The sequence below is a fragment of the Arachis ipaensis genome, chromosome B05 (genome assembly GCF_000816755.2).
Source record: "Arachis ipaensis cultivar K30076 chromosome B05, Araip1.1, whole genome shotgun sequence".
Classification (NCBI taxonomy): Eukaryota; Viridiplantae; Streptophyta; class Magnoliopsida; order Fabales; family Fabaceae; genus Arachis; species Arachis ipaensis.
In genome coordinates this window covers 95,819,424-95,835,633 of record NC_029789.2, presented here as the reverse complement: position 1 = coordinate 95,835,633, position 16,210 = coordinate 95,819,424, and the positions used below count along the sequence as shown (strand labels likewise).

The 16,210-nt window shown below is 35.4% G+C and overlaps 1 long non-coding RNA gene across 1 annotated transcript in view; it reads left to right on the top strand.

The window, feature by feature from the left end:
* The window catches only part of LOC110272224, a 26,420-nt gene extending 10,878 nt beyond the window's left edge, over positions 1–15,542 (top strand). Inside the window, exons 2-3 of the long non-coding RNA XR_002363270.1 lie at positions 13,222–13,365; positions 15,531–15,542. This is a non-coding gene — a long non-coding RNA (uncharacterized LOC110272224). The remainder of the gene's footprint in view (positions 1–13,221; positions 13,366–15,530) is intronic.

Sequence of the window (16,210 nt, the reverse complement as noted above, 5' to 3'; positions counted from 1 at the left end):
TTCTTATTTCTTCTGTTTTTCGTTTTCTATGTTATGTGCTTAGCTATGTTTGTGTCTTCATTACATAATCAATTAAATTGAATAAGTTATTTGAAAATTTGGGAAGCATGCTCATGTGAATTCAAATTAATTAAATTACCATGTACATTCAATTTTTTTTATATTTAAGTAATTAAATAAGGGGATACAAAAAAAAAAGAGAAAAATAATATTATCCCAAATGCAAAATAAAAAGAATCAATGCACATGGGACAAAATTCAAAAATAAGTTTGATACTTGAGCATGTAATACAAAAGTGGAAAAATTTGGGTAGCTAGGTAAAGTATTTTAAAATTATATAAAGTATGTATATGTTAGGTGAGATCTTAAACTAATCAAGGATTCACTTTATAAAGCTCACTTGGCCATACATATATCCTTACCTTTACCTCAGCCCCATTACAACCCTAAAGAGACCTCATGATGTTTGCATTGATATGCTAAATATTTGTTGATTGGTTAGATGAAGAACAAAGTTTTAGAAAGCATGACTAGAGAAGAGTAGAGTGATTACCCTATACACTTGAGAGATTAGAGTGATATACATTACTTGTAAGGGTTCAAGGCTTGATTCTATGTTCCCTGCTTTCATGAGCTGTCTTCTTACAAGTTTACTTGCTTTTTATTGTATGATTTGAATTAGTGAAATCTGATTTATGTTTGTCTTGGAGAACTTGTTTGCTTTTAACCAAGTAGATAGAAACATCTTAGCATATAGTTGCATTCATATATAGGTTGCATTTCATACATTCCACCATTCCTCTTTACTCCTTATATAGCTTCTCTTGAGCTTAGCATGAGGACATGCTAATGTTTAAGTGCGGGAAGGTTGATAAACCACTATTTTATGGTTTATCTTGTACTCAATTGAGTGATTTTTATCAACTCTTTACCCACTTATTCATACTATTTGCATGGTTTTACATTTGCCTTCCTAATTATGTGCTTTGATTAAAAACATATTTCCTGGGCCTTTAAATTGCTAATATTAATTCTTTCTTATTACCATTAGATGCCTTGATATGTGTGTTAAGTGATTCCAGAGATTACAGGGTAGGAATGGCTCAGAGGATGGAAAGGAAGCATGCAAAAGTGGAAGGAATACAAGAAGTTGGAGAAATTGCTAAGCTGTCCAGCCTGACCTCTTCGCACTCAAACGGCTATAACTTTAGCTACAGAGGTCCAAACGACGCGGTTCCAGTTGTGTTGGAAAGCTAACGTTCGGGGCTTCGATTTGATCTATAATTTGCTATAGCTGTTCCGACGTTAGGCGATGCGAACGCGTGAATGACGCGACCGCATTGCATCTGCGGACTTCAATCTACGCGGATGCGTGGACGACGCCTCCGCGTCACTTGCCCGCGACCTGAACGTAACAGAAATCGCAGGGAGCGATTTCTGGGCTGCTTTTGACCCAGTTTTCAGCCCAGAACACATAGATTAGAGGCTATAAAGTGGGAAAATGCATTCATTCATAATCAGGCTTTTCATAATTCACTTTTCATAGGATTTAGATGTAGTTTTTAGAGAGAGAGGTTCTCTCCTCTCTCTTAGGATTAGGATTTAGGATTTCTCTTAGTTTTAGGAGTGCCTCTCAATCCCAGGCTCAATGTTCTTTTACTTTATATTTATCTCTTACTTTCAGATACTTTAATGTTTATATTAGTTATGTTGCCTATTTGGCTTATGCTACATTCATGTTATGATTTTCTTAATTAATATTATTTGAGGTATTTCAGATTTAAGATTGCTTTGCTTTATTTATATTGATCCTTTTAATTTAATTTAGAATTTTCCCTCTTGGCTTTGGTTGAGTCATTGGAGACACTTGAGTTATCAAACTCATTGTTGATTGAAAATTAGAATTCTTCAAGAATTAATTCGAGTTCCAATAACTCTAACTTTTCTCAAGGAAAGACTAGGATCTGAGGAACAAAAATTAATTCATCCACTTAACTTACCTTCATAGTTAGAGGTTAACAAAGTGGGAGAAAAATCCAATTCTCATCACAATTGATAAGGATAACCAGGATAGGACTTCCAGTTCTTATACCTTGCCAAGAGCTTTGTTATTTATTATTTTAACGACTTGTTATCTTACATTACTTGCTCCTTCTTTCCAAAACCCCCAATTTACAAGACTCATAACCAATAATAAGAACACCTCCCTGCAATTCCTTGAGAAGACGACCCGAGGTTTGAATACTTCGGTTATCAATTTATTTAGGGGTTTGTTACTTGTGACAACCAAAACGTTTGTATGAAAGGACTTTTGAAGGTTTAGAAACTATACTTGCAATGAGGATTTATCCGCAAATTTCTAGACCACGCAATAGTTCTCTCATCAACTTGCTTGCTTGTAGTTCAATTGGGCTCAAAATGAAATTAATTGAGCAGAAATGTACTTCCAGGAGAGCATAGCGTTCATTTGGAGAACGGAGCGTTTTTACACCCATTCGTAGGCGTCCCATATGCTTGCGCGTCATTTTGCTTTTTGGCCCATCCACGCGTACGCGTGCCATATGCGTGCGCGTCCATAACAACGCTCTCCAAAAGAGCGTAGCGCTCGCAACATGAGCGCTCCCCGCGCGTACGCGTCCCTTACGCGTACACCTGGTCTTCAGAATCTTCACTTCCAAGCTTGCGCTTTACTCACGCGTTTGTGTACTATTTCACAATTACCACATCCACGCGTACGCGTCATGCATGCATACGCGTGGTCTTCCAGATTTGCAAATTTGATGCGTACGCGTAGGCAAATTTGCAGCCTCAATATCGCAGGCGCTCTTTCAAAACGAACGTAGCGTTTGAGCCCAAAGAGCGCTCATTGTGGAAAACAAAGCATGCTTTCTTGATTTAATCATGGGCCATGCTTTTAAAAGCGTGGCCTAAGGCTCCAAAGTGTGCTCAAACTTCCAAGTGTGCCCCGGAATTCTTCTTTTCTCCTTTTGAGCTTATTTTGTGCTTTTTTGCTTCTTTTTCCACTTATTTTCTACAAATTTTGTAAAATCAAAAGATCAAAACAATATACTATTTAAGCACTAAAACACTCAATATTTAAGCATTAATCATCAATTTTTTGTGTGAAAAAGCATAGAAAATATGCACAAGATGGCATGTCATCACAATACCAAACTTAAACCTTGCTTGTCCCCAAGAAAGAAAAGAATCATGCAGTAAGTTTGACAAACAAAGGTGAGAAGAATAGCAAGTTGATGTTCATGGTTTGCTAGTTTTCTATGCATGCTACAATCACAAAAGAAATGTAAATGATTGATGCTTCTATCTAGCTCATTTTATGAAATCTTTTCCTTATATTTCTTCCTTGAAATAAGCTTTTGATTCTCTTATTAGTTTCTCCTTTTTGGGTGCTTTCCCCCATGAGTTGAAAACAAAGATATGACTCTAAATGCTTTGATTTCAAGTATTACCACTTGATACATAAGCACCACAAGTATTTAATTAGAGGACTTCTTTAAGCTCATTTGTTTCTTTTCTTGACTCTCTAATCATTGATGCTCAGAGCCTTGAGCTTTGAGGGAGTACTTTTGCACTTAAGCCTAGCCTTGACTCTAAGTGTTTTGTTTTCAAGCTTTTTGCCTGATACATAAACACCACAAGTACTTAACAAATGAATTGTTATTGGTACTCAGAGCCTTCAGGTTTCTCATTCTTCCCTTTTGCTTTTCTTGCTTTAATTTACAATTGCTTCTTCAAGGTTTTCATGATTTCAAAAATTTCATAAAATGTCCTAGATGAAAACTTCAATTAAATAAAATCTAATGCAATTAAGCAACAATTAATCATACCAACCTTCCAATACTTGTATGCCTATGCTAAGTTCTTCTTTTAATTCCTTGTTTGTTTATGATCATGATTCTTAATTGCTTTTGAACTCACAAAATTCAAGATGGTAGTCATAATGTCACAGCAAGATGTTACAATTAGCAATTAAACCATGCTTATTCACAACACACATGCATACAGAGAAGATAAAAGACAATCATACAATTTAAAGTATTGGAAACAAATAAGAGAAAAAAGAACTTTACCACCTTGTAGTTCATCTTCACTATTTTTGTTATTTTTCTCCTATTCTTCCCCTTCCTACACCAGCCTTAGAATGCTTGCTTATCCTCAAGCAACAATTAGAACAGGGGTGATGGGGTCTATGATGGATCATGAGTGTCTTACACAATGAAATGTCAGTAGTACATGTGTTTAAGCAAGCAAGATGAACAATAACAATGAAGGCACAGGAAATATAGACATTGTGATTGCAAAAATAAAAGGGTGTGCATGAAACATTGCATAAAAGATAAGTGGCACACCAAACTTAGTGTGACACTTTCACTTGAAATTGATGCAGGTATCCAGTAGATATTGGGAGTAATTTTTTGTTACATATCAAAACCAAACTTAGAATGCAAGCATATGTCAATTTATTTGAACTAAAACTAAATAAAAGAAACTATTCTATGCTAATAACACAATCACCAAGCAAAGAATTTTCACAAGTAAGGATTTTTTGGTGAGGTATTAATAACAACAATTAACGAGCAAAATAAAAGCAAGTATTAAAAACAAAGGAATGACTAAAGAGAAAGAAAAAGTGCCTCACCAAAACAAAGATAACACTGCAGGCTTAGGAGGCAAAGACATCATGATTGTACAAACAAGTGGTATTGCTAGACACATTGCATAGAGAAATAAGTGGCACACCAAACTTAGTGTGACACTTTTTCTTGAAATTGATGCAAGTGTCCAGACAGATTAAACACAAATTATTGCAGGGCAATACCAAACATAGAATGTAATCATATGCTAATTTTATTTAAAAATAAACAAAGCAAAGAGAGAAAATAAACACAGCAGAGAAATGAAATGTTACCTAAGGTTCGGTTGCCTCCCAACAAGTGCTTTTTTTAGTGTCATTAGCTTGACATGTTGTTCTCAACTTTTTTCCTCTTCTTCTAGTTTGTTAAGAGGAATGACCTCAAGGGTACAGAGGAGCCAGTCAGTGCCCCCTTTCTTGGTCTCTTCCCAGCAAGCTTCCTTTTGTTAATTGCTTGATTGAACTTGCTTGCTGGTGGTTCAGGGGTTGGATTGCTTGCAGTTGACCTTTTCTTCTTCATGAATATTGTCCTTTGTAGCTTGGTCACAATCCTCTCTTCGGTGCTCTTGTCAGTTGCCTCACTTCTTTGATTTCAATACATGGTTTCTGTGTGATTGCTGGAGTATTTTCTTCATTAAAAGCCTCTTGAATTGATGGTTCAATGAGCCCTTCCTCTATGCAACATTCTGCCTCACTTGAGTATGGACTTCCTTGATTGTCTTCCTCCCTTTCTCCTTCATGAGGTTCCATTGAGTCCCTTGGGAGTGAAGTTTTATGTTCCTCTGTCACCTCACTTAGCTTCTGTGGATATAAAGTCATGGGTTCAAATACCTCTACCACCTCCTTCTTTGCACTCAACATCTGGTTTAACAGCACTTTTATGGAAGAGGTTTGTTGATCTTCCCAAGATTTCTTCATCTCCTCTTCATATCTTTCAATCACAGACTTAAGCTCTTGTGTGGGTTGTGAGTTTTCATCTTCCTTTGTCACCTCAAGTAGTCTTTGTGGATATGAGATCCTTGGCTCATATACCTCCACCACCTCATTCTCCATTGAAGTTTCACTTGATACAGGGACCTCTTCTTCTTACTCTTCCATTTCCTTCTTTACACCGACAGATTGATCTTTATCTTCCTTGCTTAGCAGTTCTAAGTGTTTCCTTATTTTCTCCAAGTGCTCATCCATCTTTTGGAAGAGAATTTCTTGTTCTCTCCAGGATTCTTGCCTTTCCAATAATTCTCTAGACTTTTGAAGGGGATCCTTAGTTACTAGCTCAAAAAATGAGGGTTGAGAGAAATTCTGTGGATAGGTAGGTGTTGTGGTGAAGTTGTTTTGAGGGGTATAGAATGAGTCTTGTGAGTTGTGGAATGAATTTTGTGAATGTTGAAATGAGTTTTCTGTGTAGTGAAATGAATCTTGTGGTTGGTGAGATGAGTTGTATGGATCTTGGAGGAAACTTTGTGTCGAGGCATAGTCAAGTGATGAAGGATTTTCAAATGAAAAACTGAGAGGTGGGGTTGGACAATTTTGCATGAATGAATTGAAGGTTTGCTCAAGTGATGATGGCTCTTGATAAGTGGAGTATGAACTGTCAAATGCTTTCTAGTTTTGATCCCCCCATCCACAATGTGAATCATTGTTGAATTCACCAGAGTGTGGATCATTTTGTGGCATTGGGGAGCAACCTTGCATGAATTCATTGTAAGCATAATCAAGAGATGATGTCTCTTGCTGAATAGAATATGGAGTAGTAGAATCTCTTTAGTTTTGACCCTCCCAGTCACAATATGAGTAGTTGTTAGATTCATCAAAATAGGATTCATTTTGTGTCTCTCAGAGGTGTTCATACTCTATCATTTCTTGTTGATATTCCCATCCACCATTAGTATAATAACATGAATCATTTTGTGGTGTTGGGAAATATCTCATGAAATTGTCTTACTTATCTTGTGGCTCTGAAGCATATTCCCATTGATTGGATTGCTCAGAATCTGTGATTTCTTGGTGATATTTCTAGCCACCATTAGAATAGTCATTTGGTGATGGTGGATAATATCCCATAAAATTTGTTTGATCACAGGATGAATAAAACTCCATTTGAATTTTTTTAAAACACAATCACTAAAGAACTTTGAAATTCCTCATGTCACAGAAAAGAATTTTTTAGTAAGGCAATAACACAAACACCTTTGTTTCAGCAGATAACAGAGAATTTAAAGAACTTGAATGACAAAAATAAAGAAAATGCTTCATCTACACTTATCACCCACTTAATCATTGTTGATCTAAATCAATCCCCGGCAACGGCGCCAAAAACTTGATGAGGGAAAAATGATTCCACACAAACTCACCGGCAAGTATATCGGGTCGCATCAAGTAGTAAAACTCACTTAGAGTGAGGTCAATCCCATGAGGATTGATGGATTAAGAAACTTTAGTGATGTGATTAGTCTAGTTAAGCTAATAGTGATGAATTGAATGGAATTGAGCTAACAGAATGTAAATTGCAATGAATTTAAAGTGTAGAATGTAAATTGCAGAAACTTAAATAGCAAGAAAAGTAAATTGCATCAAATGTAAAGGGGTTTGGGTGCAGGGAAATTAAACGAAACAGCAATAACAGAGAGAAAGATTCATTAAGGATCATTGCTCAAAGAACAGATGCAGAAAATGTAAATTGCATGAAAAGTAAACTCAGCTCAAAGCCAACTCAAATGTAAAATTTCAGAGGAGAAGAATTGCAGGAAATTGAAATTGCAATAAAAGTGAACAGAATTTAATACACTGAAATGTAAAAGTGCATAAAGGTACAAGTGTATCAAACTATGCTAAGCTCTCTGGAGTCTCTAATCCTCCAAGAGAGCTCTAGAGTCTCTAATCCTCCAGCCTTCTATTCTACTCCTACTCCTACTATCTGTGGAAGCCCCCTTTGAAATGAAACTGATGCCTTTATATAGGATTGCCCAAATTACAAATTGAAATAAAATTCAAAACAAATTACAATTATATGAAAATCCTATTCCAGATGCTCCTTGTGCCATTGCTTGAGTGATCAGAGTGGGCTTGCTTTCTTGTAGTTAGATTGGGCTCAAAATGAAATTAATTGAGCAGAAATGCACTTCCAGGAGAGCGTAGCGTTTATTTGGAGAACGGAGTGTTTTTACACCCACATGTATGTGTCCCATATGCTTGCGTGTCATTTTACTTTTTGGCCCATCCACGCGTACGCGTGCCATACGCGTGCGCATCCATAACAGCGCTCTCCAAAAGAGCGTAGCACTTGCAACATGAGCGCTCCCCACGCGTATGTGTGGTCTTTAGAATCTTCACTTCCAAGCTGGTGCTTTACTCACGCGTTCGCGTGATTTTTCACAATTACCACATCCACGCGTACGCGTCATGTATGCGTACGCGTCACCTACCCATACCCGTTGCTGGCGAATTTTCCAGCCTCAATATCGCAGGTGCTCTTTCAAAACGAATGTAGCGTTTGAGCCCGAGGAGCGCTCATTGTGGAAAACAGAGCATGCTTTCTTGATTTAATCATGGGCCACGCTTTTAAAAGTGTGGCCTAAGGCTCCAAAGTGTGCTCAAACTTCCAAGCGTGCCCCAGAATTCTTCTTTTCTCCTTTTGAGTTTATTTTGTGTTTTTTTACTTCTTTTTCCACTTCTTTCCTACAAAGTTTGTAAAATCAAAAGATCAAAGCAATATACTATTTAAGCACTAAAACACTCAATATTTAAGCATTAATCATCAATTTCATGTGTGAAAAAGCATAGAAAATATGCACAAGATGACATGTCATCAATGATTGGAGAATTTCAAAAAATGTCCCTAGGTGAGCTTCCAATCCAATTTCACAAAAGAAGCATTATACCAAAAATACTAGTTTCAAGTATGTGTAGAGCACATATTTAAACAATTAAGGATTAACATATCATTAAGGCATAAGCATAACATATGGATGCATATGATCAAGCAACACAATGAATTAAGATAAATGCACATCATCTAACATCAGGAATGCGCCTAGTCAAAGTAAAGAATTCAAATCACATGGTGGTCAAAACATGCAATTCGAAAGATTTAGAAAGCTTAAAGGCAATGTCATAAGTACTTGGTATTTACAGATGTTAAGCATGAATAATATAATACCAAGCAACAAAATATAACCTCAACAAAGAATCTAACAATGAATATTACAAAATGATGATGCTAAAATAGCATCAAGGTAGTAATTAGCAACAATAAACAGGAAACAAGATTAATAATCCAACACTTAGCATGAAAATATAACCTAAACTAACAACCTAATCTACTAAAACAAAAAATTCTAACCAACTAACTAATGGTGATGGTGGTAAATGGTGAATGGTGGTGAAGGATGATGGTTGGAGAGGGGGAAGAAGAGGAGAAAAGAGAAAAGGAGAAAAGAAATGGAGAGAATAGAAGAAAAGAAAGTGGGTGGAACAGGGGTGCCCACGCATACGCGTGGGTCACGCGTAAGCGTGGGTTGACAGCAATGGATGCGACGTGTACGCATCAGGCACACGTAGGCGTGGAATGGAAAAATTACGGGGTGATGCATCATGCGTGCACGTTGGAGGAATTTGTGCTAGATGCACAATTCCTGCACCTACTCGCGCAACTCTCTGTTTGGACCTTTGGATGCAGCAACACAGTGCTTGCACGATTCTAGCATGTTGAAAATCTTGGGGCCACGCGTACGCGTGGGTGACGCGTACGTGTGGGAGGATGCTCTATTTTTTTGTTTTTAATTTTTCAAGTTCTAGCACCAACCCAATCATTCCAAACATCTAAACAGCTACCAAAATACCATCAAATCTTATTTAACATACTAGACTACCAAATAAAATCAACAAATCAAACTAAACATGAAATTTAACTTATTTACCAATATATACAAAAGAGAAAAATGAAAGGATGTTACCATGGTGGGGTGTCTCCCACCTAGCACTTTTATTTAGTGTCATTAAGTTGGCATGTGGTTGAACTCATCCTTGAACTTTCACCAATGCTTGGTCTTCCATTGGTTGTCAGAATTTCCAACCAAGTGCACCAAACATGATGAAGTTCCCCACAAGTTTGGAGCTCCCAAAATTGATCCACATTTGGTAATCCGGGATCCCAAACCTTATTTTCACACCCGTCTTCAAGTTGATTGTTATGATTCTATCTGGGTGGTATGCTCACTTCAGAATTCTCATATGGGCACCAAACTATCCTCCTGGATCCATACAATTTAGCATTCCTCCAACCATGGGACCTATGCCTTGAGGGTTTAACCTTAATGAGCCTAACATCATTTTGCCAACCACCACACAACTCTCCCTTACTCTTCAATCCACAAAGAGCTCTAAGTTGACCAACCGTTTCAAGCAAACCATATTCAAGTGGGAAAGTAAAGCTTAGGGATAAGAGGTTTACCCACTTGAATAATGTAATAGATGATGGCGACTTAGGAAGGGGCAGTCCCAATGATCTTGCAAGTTCCACTCCTTTGTGCTCTTCTTTGACTACCTCCACCTCTTGGCAAGCGTCTTCAATTTCAATTCCTTGTTCACCAACTTCTTCTACACATTCCTCAATGCTCAAGTCATGTGTTAGAGGTTATGCATGGTCCTCCTTATCCTCAAATTCACCACACAATGAAGAAGGCTCAACAATCTCAATTAGCACATTGGTTGGTGTGGAATCATCTTCAATAGTAGAACTTGTCGCTTGCTCAACTTCTTCCAATCTTTCATCATCCACAATATGCCTTGGAGGTTGCGCATTATCCTCCTCAACATCAATTTCAAGCTCAATGGAAGAAGGTTCAACAACTTTCACAAAATTATCAACAACATTACTTGGTGTGGAAGTGTTCTCAGCTTGGAATCCACCTCTTGTTCAACTTCGCCTAGGTCTTCAACCACTTCTTCTTCTTCAATAATCTCCATCCCTTCCACTTGTTGCACAACACACTCCATTTCCTTGTTCTCATGTTAGGATTCTAAAATCTCCTTCATGCTCCATCATATATAGGAGGTGGTTCATCTTGATAATGGTATCGAGGTGGTGGTTCTTAAGGGTATTGGTGTTGGAATTGTGGTGGTTCTAAGTAAGGTTCATATGGCTCATAAGGTTGTTGGTATGATAGGTATGGATGAGGATCATATAAAGGTGTTTAGTGGTATGGGGCTTGTGAGTATAGTGGTTGAGGGCTATATTGAGGAGGGAGTTCATAGGCATATGGTGGTTGTGGTTGAAAACCACTAGGAGGTCCACCATAACCATTGTCTTGGTATGCATCATGGTATGTTTCTTGATCATAGTACATTGGTGGAGGTTGTTGCCATGAAGGTTGATCAAATGCTTAAGGCTCCTCCCACCTTTGATTGTTCTATCCTTGATGCATGTTCTCATTGTAATTTTTATTTCCTACAACATAGTTGTAACCAAACTCATAGCCAAAGTAGTGAAAATTCATAGTAGCTAGAGAAAACAAAGACAAAAACTAATAAGAAATAAGCACATAAGATCTTAGAACTAGCAAAAACTAACAAAGAAGTAAAAACAACTATTCACAATATTAACATATATATAATAACCGACAATAATACAATACCATTGCAATTTCCTGGCAACGGCGCCAAAAACTTGATGGAGGGATAAATGTCGGTTAGGAATTTTCACAAAATAATTTCATTGCAAGTATAGTTCCAAACCAACAATTAAACCTCAATCAAGTTTAATTTGCATGTCACAAGTACAAACCCTAATAAAAATAAACCGAAGTATTCAAACCTTGGGTCGTCTCTCAAGGAATTGCAAGCTGGTGCTCAATTATTGGCTATGAAATATTTTTGAGTTTTGTAATAAGAGACAAGAAATGTAAATAGCAAGAAAGTAAATGACAATTAATTAATAAAGGCAAATAAATTCAAACGGTAAAAAATATTCTTGGCAAGGGTTGATGGTTAAGGATTTCTATCCTTGTTACCAACCACAATATGATAATTACAAAGATCAATCCCATTTTGTCATCCTCTAACAATTGAAGAAAAGTCAAATGAGCTTCATTAATCCTAACCCATGAGTCCTAGCCACTCACTAATTGAATTAGTGAAGACTAGTGTCAATGGACACCAATTATCAATCCCTTGGACATTGGTGACTCAAGATCACCCAAGCCAAGAGGAGGAAAATCTAACTCATAAATAAAAGAAAAATTTCATCAAACACCTAAAATGCAATAAAAGCAAACATCATAAAATGCAAGAATTAATGAAAGCTATAACTAACATAAGCAAGAAATTAATAATAGCAACTAAGGTAAACATAGAAAGACACAAAAAGATAAAATTGCATTAAAAGGAAATTGAGAATAACAAAAGAGTTCATAAACTAAATTGGTAAACTAAAGAATTTAACAAGAGAAGTAAATGGACTAAAGTACTAGAACAAATAAAAGTAAAGGAAAACTAAATTGAAGGAAGATTCAGATCTAGATCTGAGAAAAACCAAAATAAGAACCCTAAAACCTAGAGAGAGGAGAGAGCTTCTCTCTCTAGAATTCTATATCTAAAACATGATGAAAACTCAATTATGACTACTTGACTTATCCCCTTCCAATCCTTGGGTTCAAAAGCATCAGAAATGAGTTGGATTTGGGCCTCCTTGAGCTCAAAAATCGCCCCCAGCATATTCACTTTAATGAGGTCACGTGACCAACATCACGCGTGCGCGTGGTTGACGCGTGCGCGTCGCTTGGAAAAATTCCATCTCCCGCGTACGCGTGGGTGACACGTGCGCATGGCCTTGAATCCACTAAATCCTCATTTCTTCATGAATTCTCCACCTTGCATGCTTTTCTCTTCATTTTCTTGATCCATTCCTTGCCCTTTTAATCCTGAAATTACTAACAAACATATCAAGACATCAAGTGGAATCAAAAGTGAATTAAATTTGACTAATTAAAGGCCTAAAAAACATGTTTTTAACCATTAAGTACAATTAGGAGAAATTCATGAAACCATGATATTTAAGTGAATAAATGAGAGAAAAGTTGACAAAATCCACCAAATTCAATACAAAATAAACCATAAAATTATAGTTTATCATTGGTCATAGAAGGTGACCACAAAATATCTATCTCTTTATAATTATTTACATTCTATCATATTCATCTTTCTTGGAAACTACTTATGTTACATGAAAAATCTTTGTTGAATTCCTGGAAGCATCTTTCAGGGCGAAAGCTGATTCTTTACAGCAAGTATGGCTTCCTCTCCTTCAATAACTATCCACTTTGATATTTTAATCCACCAAAGTGGAATATGAATATCCCTATTTGGTTTATAGTTGTTACTATCTAGTGTTTCTCACTTATATTCGTTTGTTAGGAGATAGACTAACTGGAGATATTGAGCCAGTGTTTATGTCTTAGCTTTTAAAGCATTATGAATATTGATGCAACTTTAGTTGTATGGTTGGATAATTTCATGCCAATGGTTTGTAGATGGTCATGCCGCATTTGAAGCAATTGCTTCTTCAATCAAGGATGCAAAATCAGAGGTTTGTTTAGTCTAGTACCAGAAGATTTGAGGCCACTTAATGCATAATTTTTTTATCACAAGAAGGAAAATAATAGTCAATTTTGAGTTCTGTTCAATGATTGAGAGATTTTCATGCAGATATTTATTTGTGGCTGGTGGCTATGCCCAGAAGTGTATCTAAAGCACCTTTTTCATGCTCATGCTTTATCAAGGCATGATAATTTGACAACTTACTGATGGATAAATAAAATAGGGCATACATGTTTGTATCATGTGGAGAAAGCTCAATGAGAAGATTTTGGCAATTAAATTATATGCATAAGTTGGGGCTTAAGTTTTTTAATTAAAAATATTGTTAAGTTATGTATCTGTTGTAGCTAAGGATGTTTTTTGAAAGTTAAAAACAATAATAAACCTTCATACTTCACACTCAACAACTAAGCTATATATAATAAATTTATTATAGGTATCCAAATGCACCTATCACCTCCATCTTCACTCAATCAAGTTGTCATTCTCGTTTCAAAAACTAATCAAACAAGACACCATCATAATAAAGGCAGCCTTGCATGTCCACCAGATAAGTGAGTTTCTTGTGCTATTGCCAAACTTTTCTAAATCTGTTCTAGATATATTTAGTAAAATTAAACAAATCCAAATTAAACAAATCCAAAAATTTTATGGTATAAAATTATTTTTTTTAAAATACAAAATGAAGAGTTTTATAAAATGCAAAATTCATCTTTTGATGAGTGAAAGATTAGTTATAAATATAATAAAGTTTAATTGTTTGTTAGTTTTTACTATTTTATTAATTTTTTATTTAATTTCTAATTGGAAAAGTTAGCCAAGTCAACCATCCATTTGTGTTGCAACCTCTTGCTTACGATTGTTCCCGCCAAGAGAAGCTTCTTGCATATGAGTACATGGACAATGGGAGTCTCTTCAACATGCTCTACAAAGTTGGTAAGTTGTTTTTCTTGATTATATATCTGTATTATTTCTGTAAAATATTATAGCATTTTTTGTTAATTACAAGTGTCTCCAATTTTAATAGAAGAATCATGATGAATAGTCTTATATGCCAAAATCAATTATTATACCCGAATAAAGAATAATCACATTTTTTCATGATCACTTCTCGTTAATAAGAATAAGAAACCAATTTTTAATTAGTCCATAGCTATTTTTTTAATTAAATTCTTTTAGTTCAAAAATATGTAATTAAATTTCTATATCAAATGAAAATTTATAATTAAATTTTTACTAGTATTGAAAATGATGAATTAAATAATATATATATATATTTATATATAAATCTATAATAATTGACTTTTAGTGTGCATATAATATTTTTAAAAGAACAATCATCTTAAAATATTTGTTTTTTTTAGAGTACTTCACAATTCATCCTTAGCTTTTTGAGCACTTGAAAAAATACCTTTGTACCAGGCATGAATTAGATGGAGGATTTACATGGTTTTTCATTCATAGAACAGAAGACAACTCAGAGGCATCTAATAGGGAAATGATTAATATAATAATATCATGTAGTAAAATGTACATATACTTTTGAGTCTGTTTTGGTTTTATATTAACATTACTGACTTCTGTCTTCAAGGCCCTCTGGTATAAAATTCTTGAGCTTAGGTTCTTGCTTCAGAAGCCATTTTCAAGTTCAAATAGGTTACCTCAAGTCTTTTCCTATCCCAATTTTAACATTTAATGCAATTTGCTATTCACCATATTTGAGTTTTATGACTGATGATAACACGAAATATTGTCAGCAGGATCCAGTCAAGTCTTCATTTTGTGAAGCAGATGAAAATGTTAGAGTATCATACTCAGATTTGATTGCTTCTTCCAAAGAGACTTTAGATTCTATATTGGAACTCTGAGAGGAGGTGTGTTTCTTGACTTGGAACTTACATATGAAGATAAAATATCTATTTTATGCTTAATATACAGTCATAGGAATGAGTGGCACGGATCATGTACAAATATTTTTGGGTGATTCCTCTCTTTTAGCCAAAATAATTTGTTCTGATATGACTGAATCAAACAAAAAAATAGAGCTTAACAAGAAGAGTTCTTGGTGGCTGGTTACTCCTTTCTAGTTTAAAGATAATTCAATTTTTTTGTCCTTAATATTTCAATTTTTAGGTGCTTTTTTATTTATTTTCTTGTTCTTTTTAAAGAGAGTTTTCCCTTTCTCTTGAAGGTCTAGAGAGGGCATCAAAAGATTTGAAAGTCTCTACGAATTTGGATGACAATTTTGATCAAGAATGGTCATAGATTTCTCAAACACGTAAGAGATATTATTGTAATTTTTAAGTGCATACTAATTCTGTGCGGCATGAATTTTTTCAATTCGATACATTATTAAGATTCTTAGCTTTTTCTTTCATATATAATTGACAAGTTTTAGTTTTTTGAATTTTTCTCACAACATTGTGATACAATCTTCATGCATGTTTATCTGGATGATTCTGTTCATTATTGTATTGTATCTTGTAAAATATCATCTTTTAGAGACAAGTCAATCAACAAATGGTAGAGGATGACATAAGTGACAACTGGTGCTGCTGCCATTAAAGGCAAATTGCATGCGTTTAATCAGGTCAGGTTCTGAAAGTGGACTGAGGATTTTGCAATATGAGAGGCATGTTATTTTACTCATAATGTATTGTTTCATAACAGGATATAACTAATCAAGTCATTGCTTATATGAGGGACCCCAGTAGAATGATCAAACAGATGTGGTTGAGAAAATCTGCTGTTAGTGTATTTGGATCTATCAGTTGGTCGCTTAATCTTAGTTGTTATAGAAGCGTTATGTGGATTTCAGAGTATGCTAAGCTTTACTTTTACCATCATGTCTACTCACTAGCATATATCTCCACAAAACCCTAAACCCAAACAGGAACGAGCAATACCATTTTTTCAGGCATTACTTACAACCTGAGAGACCAAACGAGGTTTGTTACCATGGT